This window comes from Hibiscus syriacus, unplaced genomic scaffold (assembly GCF_006381635.1).
Source record: "Hibiscus syriacus cultivar Baekdansim isolate YM2019G1 unplaced genomic scaffold, ASM638163v2 tig00110745_pilon, whole genome shotgun sequence".
In the NCBI taxonomy this organism is placed as follows: Eukaryota; Viridiplantae; Streptophyta; class Magnoliopsida; order Malvales; family Malvaceae; genus Hibiscus; species Hibiscus syriacus.
In genome coordinates, this window is record NW_024062847.1 from 28,775 (window position 1) to 36,525 (window position 7,751).

General features: G+C 34.2%; 1 pseudogene; it reads right to left on the bottom strand.

The window, feature by feature from the left end:
• Nucleotides 1-4,562: 4,562 nt before the first annotated feature.
• LOC120139439 lies at nt 4,563-6,102 on the bottom strand (annotated as a pseudogene).
• Nucleotides 6,103-7,751: the final 1,649 nt, after the last annotated feature.

Below are 7,751 nucleotides of genomic sequence, written 5' to 3' on the forward strand. Positions count from 1 at the left end.
AAGATTACACTATTGTTTCTTGTCGTATCCTTCTTGTATTTTAATCATGAAGTTTGATGGTGAGGTCATCAAATTTGACGTATATAAAGCCATGAAATACCGAAATAGTGTACTGAACTTGAATTTTATTGATATTATTAATCCATTAAACAAAGGCAGAAGCGATATTTTCAATCGAATCAGGCGATATTTTCAATCGAATCAAGCGATTTTCAGACCCCCCAATGGCAACAACTCGCTTGAACTCCTTATCCTCACTTTAACCGACCACTAAATCAACCAATCCTCCATTCTTTTTATTTTCCATGGCACCAAAATCATCAAATTAATTCCTAAAATAACTCTCATTTCCACTCAACCTCTTTCCCTTTTTAAATCCTCAGTATCCACGTGATTTATATCACAAACCCCATTTTTGTATTTTACCCAAACATCCACTCAATTCTTTCCCTTCGTTCATTCTTCCTTTAATTTATTTTACTTCATCGCACCCTCCAACTCTCACCCAGTAGCAGCTCATCGTTCACTGCTCTGATCGCAGCTCGTACAACACTGATTTCTGCGCTTCTAGCCGAGACTTGCACAACAACCATGGTTCGAATAAGAAACCCAAAGGTCGACAATTGTCTTTTGTCGATTAATCGCAGACACCATCAACCAATGCCGAATTTGAAAGTTTAAGGTAAATAAACGAGCTGATTTTTGTTACCCATTACTAATAGTATTTACCTTTGGTTTTGCAGTAAATTTTGGCATCGATCCGTACTCCAACAATTTTTCTTTGAGCGGCCGAATCTAATCGAATATTCCTTTTCGCAATCCCCAATAATCACGGGGAGTATTCTTTACCTTCCTCTCTTGTACTTTATTTTTTTGCGTATTAGGGCAATATGATTAAGTGAGGGGTAAAGATTGATTCAAATTTCATCTTACTTGTCTTATTTTTGTTTGATTGTATGCTTGATTGAATCGGTTGAATACTTGGTTGAAATTTTCCTTTCCTTTGATTATATTTAGCATGTTATTGTTGTTTAGGTTTATGTAATCATTTTGAATATGAAAACTCTTGATAGTTGAATTGCATAAGTAGGAATTTAATTTTACGTTATTGTGACATTGCTTGACTTTGTCGATTGAATTTCACCCAACTTGATTCATGAACACACTTTAGTAAGATTTGAGCCATGAGCATGTTTCTTAATTTTTATCCTCATTTTCTTGTTTGAGTGTGTCGAATTAAAACTTGGAAATATTGAACTTGTGGCTTGATACATTTTGAGACTACACAAGAAATTTGGTGTTTTGATATGATCTGGGCATTAGGATTCACTCCATTTTTCCCTAAGAAAAAGCCTACCCTTCTCTTCTCCATTAGTGAACCGTTTTGAGACTTTTCTCACTTCCTTGTTTTCACCTTAATCTTAAACCCCAAGCCTTTTTGTTTTTCACTCTCTTTTCACCTTTGTTGAGACAAAGAATTGAAGCTTGTTTGCACTGTTGTTCCATTAAAAAGAAAAAAAGAAAAAAAACAACATCATTCAAATAAAGAATAACAACAGAAAATATTCAAAGATAAATAGAAAAAAGAAAAAAAAATAAAAAATGGGAAAAAATGTGGTTAGATTGATTTGGATTTTGGTTTTGATGTCAATATTTGGTTGTTTATTCCCCCCCCACCTTGCTCGTGGAATTGGTTTGATCATTTGAAGAATTCTTTGTCTTGATTGTTAAACTCATTTTTAGCCTTTTCCCCACCTTTACCTAAGTCCCATTACACCCTTTTTGAAGACCCAATGATCCTTGCATCTTATTTCTTCTAAGTAGTGGAAAACTGATTCTGTTACAAGCCTATGGAAATCCTTGTTTAATTCCGACTTGAGCGAATTTGGCACCCGAAACACATTTGAATGATTTGAGTGAATCCTTGTGAGGAATTGAGTTAGGTTGAATTTTGATTGATGAATGATTGGAGGTTGCAATATTTTTGATTTACTCTCATTCACTAGATTGGGGTTTTGATTCAAAAGGTTATTGTGAGCTAGACTTTCATAATTTGCTTGAGTATGAGACGGGTTTGAGGAAAGTAAATTGAGTTCTTAACTAGTTTGATCAAAGCATGCTTGAGGACAAGCATGAAACAAGTGAGGGGCAATTTGATGAGCATTCTAAATTTTCGTTTTTACTTGCCAATTCTCTTATTTTATTAATTCTTCACTGCTGAATTGGATTGTATTCGTTTGTTTTTTGTGTAGTGATCTATTTACTGAAATTGATAGTAAAAGGACGCATTCTGTAATTTTTTTAATTTTTTGATCGTGGTTGGAGACATGGGCACGACGCGTGTCTGACGTGATAGTTTCTAGAAGGTCTAGTCAGCACGCGGAGCATTCTGGAAACAACTCAGTCAACACAATCTGAAGAGATTTTCTAGGAGATTTAGTCTTTAGGTTTGCATTTAAACATTTGGAATTATCTTTCAAAATCTTAGGGTTGTTTTTATTTTGAGTTTAATTTCCATTTTACATTAGAATTTAGAACCCTATAAATACCCTCCATAGGGTAAGGCTAAGGATATCTCGAATTCATCCTTGTTACTTTGTTCTTGTTTTAATCAAAGTTTTCTTTTTCTTTCATTTCTCACTTTCTTTACTTTATGCTTTTTTCGTTTTCATAAAATATGTTAAGTATGGTCTCTACAATGCTTAGCTAATTTTCTTATTAGCTGAGAGCTAGCGATGATTCAATTCCATATGTGAGAATTGATATAACACTTAATACCCTTCGGGTTACATTCTCGATTTTCTGTTTTATTAGTTTGGCAATCGACCTTACTTTCAAAATTAAAACACTTTCAAATCAAAAAGTCGACGTTGGTCTGGATGTTGTTTTAATTTATAGTTGGGAGGAGGAATTGACCTGTGGCATATTTGACCTCCTGGAACACACTTAGTGGCGGTCTGCTAAGAAAAATCGAGATCATGTTTGATTCTCGACGAGACAACATAATCCGAGTGAGGCTTTTCCAGAACTTAAATTGTTTGTTCTAACGACAATATATGTGGTTAGTTCATTCAAGAATCGACTTTCGAAGAGTGACTTGGGAAGATCTGTTATTAAAGAGAAAGACAAGTTACAATGGGTTGGGCATTGTAGATATAACCGACATGAATCTCGTGGGAAAATTCTATTTCGATGATCAACGGAATTGAAGCAAAGCTAGCTTGAGTCGATTTTCTCATTGATATTTTCTCAATCTTATTTACATTTAATTTATTTCGCCTTGCTTTTAGTTTTCATTTTCTACATTTCTTTACTTCATCTCATTCTTGCTAAAACCCCTTTTTTATTTATTTCTCTTGCAGTCACCTGAACTAAAATTGACACCAATTTGCATCAGAAATTACTAACTCCAACCCTCTTTCACTATATTATTCTCAGTTTTATTTATTTTATTTTGAAGATGAATTATTTTATTTTGACGAGTAAAACGATGCTTTTCAAATTTTAAAAGATTCATTTTGAGTGATATTTTAGAAATTTTTTTTAAAAAAATGAAATCACTATTTTATATTTAAACCCACCCCAACCCTAACAGCCTTTATATTAGGAGCTGGAGGTTGTTGGTCATTTGGCCTACATATTCACTTGTTTTTTTTCTCTTTCTTTTCTTTTCTTTTTCCTTATATAAGGGAAAAATGACTTTTGGATGGTGATTATGGTGGTGAAAGTACTTGTTGGTGCCATCATTGAAGGTCAATTTTGCTGTTGTTTAGCCGTCTGAATTATGCTCGGGATCCGTCTTTCTTCCATGTTACAAAGTTTAGACACCAAGAACTGGACCAATTGCTTTCTCATTTTCAATCTTCAATGTTGTGTAACTGAGAAGAGCAAACCTCAACTCGACACGAAAAAATAATTTTTTTCGACTAGATTTAACTTGAAAAAACTCGACTCGAATACAATTCGAGTTGTAATTTCATAAATTCGATTCCACTTGAAAAAATTTCAAATTCAAATTGAGTCGTAAAATACAACTCGAATAACTCAAAACTTTTAGAAATTAGTCAATTGATTTTCAAGTTTGAGTTGAGTCATTCGACTTTGTATGATATATGTATATAACATATGAAAAATATGAAGAAATATATTTTTATTGTATATATGATTATAAAAAACCATTTAAATTAGAATCAAATAATATTATAAATATTTATAATTAAATTTAAATAGAAACTCGAAAAAATTTCAAATCAACTCCGAGATGCAAAATAAAACTCGTCAACTTAAAATTTTTTGACTCGATTTGAATCAATCGAACGCCCTCCCTATTTCTAACTTAACATTTGCTTTCTAACATGTTAAATCCTTGAAATGTATGGCTGGAATGAATGAAACCATTTCTCTGGCTTGATCCTTTAAAACGAGTGCCCCAACAAACTAGTGTTTATCTCTCTGCCTTGATATATATATATATATATATATATTGTATCAACTATGAAGTAGCTAAAAGTAACATTCGTTGATTCCATTTACTCGATAAAAATGGCATCTGAAAACCCAACTTAAACATGAACCCTTCTACGCCCAACAAATCTAGCAGGACAACCGAGTGAGATCAACGATGGTAGCACGTCCATCAACAACAAGCGCAGCCACAGCAGCACCGGTTGCTGGACCATTGAGTATCCCCCTGCAACTATGACCGGTTGCAACATAACACCCCTTCACCCCCGGAAGTTCTCCAATTACCGGCAAACTGTCGGTGCACAGAAAGAAACATGCTTGCTCTGCCTTCACTCGTGCTTCTCCTTCGGTCAAATGGCTCGATACATTTTTAGCCACTCTCTTTAGCATCACTATTGACACTGGATTTCCTATTTGCTCTGGATCATCTGGTACCCCTTCCTCCGATGACATCCCACATATGTACACCTCCCCTAACAATCCGAATCACACCGGCTATTATACTTAAAAACTATGCTAAATTGTTTAGCTTTCAAATTGCTATATACAAATCACAAATAGTTGAATTCATTAAGCCATCTTAAATGAACTTGAATGTTATTCTCTCTAGAGATTATAGGTTCCTATAACTACATATTCAGTATTGCGTATATTATCAATAATTAAGAAATTTTTTGAACTATACTAATAATAATAATAAAAAATAACATTCAGATGGAAATCACAGGAATTAAGCAGTGGAACTTATCAGTTGGGCGAGGGAAAACTTCGGGGTCCATGGCCTTACCACCCTGCGGAAAATAGCTAAGAAAAAGGGCACGTTATAATACCAGGCTCTTTGGGCTCCAATACTATGCTATGGGTCTTAAAGACCATAAACTCTGAACATCGAAGCCAACATATCGAACTTTCCGGTCCAAGGGCCGAGTGCCAAAACAACCGATTCCAACTCAATGACTCGTTCCCCTTCCAGTACCACCGATTCAACTCGCCCCTCCTCAACCCGCACCTCGTCCACTTTTCCAATCACCACCTCCGCGCCGTATTTCTTGACAGCCGTGTTTAATAGAGTTCTTGTGAATAATTGAGGGTGTACTTAGGCGATCGTTTGGATCGTTCCAATTGTTCTAAGCCCTCTTGCCGCTCCATCGATCCAGGACGGGATTTTAGAGTTACCAGTCGACTTGGAACCGGAAGGATAAGACCCTGATTCGTTTATGGTAATGCTAAGAGCGGTCAAGGCCGATATCCGTACGATTCGGGGCCGTTGAGTCCTTCAGAGAGTAAGCGGTGGAGATTAAAGCTGGCCCACGCGAGTGATTCGACTGGACCGCCGTCGCACCAGTCTAGAGCGAGGAATCCGCCGGCCTTTCCGGAAGCGGCACAGCCTACGGAAGATATTTCAACGAGTGTGACGGCTGCGCCTTTCTTGGCGAGGAAATAAGCAGTGTAAACACCGATTACGCCTCCGCCGCAGACCACCACGCGCTTCGTTGCTTGTGGTTGTTGTCGGTCGTCCATTGATTGTGGTAAAGACGAGCAGCAGCGGATAGAGGTGGAGAATTTTGGATGGTAATGACTTGGTCGGAGGAAGAGACCGGCTGGAGATAGCGTCGCTGATGAAAATGTGACTGTCATGATAGTTGCCGATTGTTTTTTGGTAAAGTATAGTAATGATCACTGAACTTTTCTAAAGTTTTCATTTAAGTCCTTAACTTTTAAAACTTGCAATACATTCGTCCAACATTTATTCCGTTTGCAATATGATCCCGACGTTACACTGCCGTTAGTTCATTTGCAATATGATCACTGAACTTTTCAGGCGCTTGCATTTAGGTTCCCTACTTTTAAAAGTTATAACACAGTCTTCAATTTCATTTAAACCCCAAATTCCTTTTCGATCTCGGATTTTCTTTAGAAAATAAATATGAAAATTTTATCTTAAATATTGCTATATCATAGTCTTATAAAATCAAATCTTATAGATATTTATAACCTACAAAACTTATTATAAGAGAAATAAAAGAGAGAATAAACTTTAGAAATTCATATACTAAATAAAAAATCTTGAAATTCCTTCCAAATAAAGTCAATAAGTTAATGAATAAAATAACAATTTTAGTATGATAATCCCTAATAATTAATTAAGGATTATAGATATTTATACTTATTATGTACATGTTCATAATTAATTAAGGATTACAAAACTTTAGTATGTACCTATTTGATTTGAAATATGCTACTCTTTATACTTGTGTAAGTATGATAATCCCTAATAATTAATTAAGGATTATAGATATTTATACTTAATGCGTGCATGTTCATATTTGACTTGCATGTTTATGTATGTGAACCTTATAAAATAGTATAGAAAAAATGTATACTATTGAATTTTTAAGCTAAACGTCCAGATTGCTTTTGTGTGCATGTTACAAGTTTCTTTTTTCGCGATAGGATATCAACATTAATGAAAGAGTGTCAATGAATCATTCGAGTACGATAAATGATTAGTTAAGTGGGCATATAAATATTGAAATATTTTAGTTAAGTTTGTAAATTTATTTGTATATTTGTTTTCTTTCAAAAATAAAGGATCTTCGTTTTTGGTATAAACAATTTTTTTAACTTGAAAATTTTACGGATGTTGAAAATATTTTATCATATTTCATTCAACGGGTTAGTGTTTGGTTCAAACGACCATTACTTTTTTTAATATAAAGAGACAAGTTTGAACATACAAATAATAATGTGATCATTATGTAACTTTTAATAGTCGGAGACTTGATAAAACAAAACTCTTAAGACATCATTTTGTAGCTTTTAATAGTTGGTGAAACTTTATAAAATAATATCATGTAATTAAAGGTCATTTATATATTTTAAGCATTTTTAATTGACTTGTAAACTAGAAGTATTTTATATAAACAAACACGATAAAATAAGTAAATGCACCTTGAATAGATCTATCTCGTTTGATGAAAGAACTTTTCTAAAGGAAAATCGAGATCAAAAAGGAATTTGGGGTTTAGAATAAAATTGAGGATTGTGTTGCAAGTTTTAAATGTTGGGGACCTAAATGCAAGCGCCTGAAAAGTTCAGTGACCATATTGCAAACGTACTAAAGGAAGTGTAACGTTGGGGACCATATTACAAACGAAATAAATGTTGGAGGGATGTATTGCAAGTTTTAAAAGTTTGGAGACCTAAATGAAATATTTAGAAAAGTTCAATGACTATTACTATATTTTACCCTTGTTTTTTAAAGTAAATTATTAGTTTAAGACACA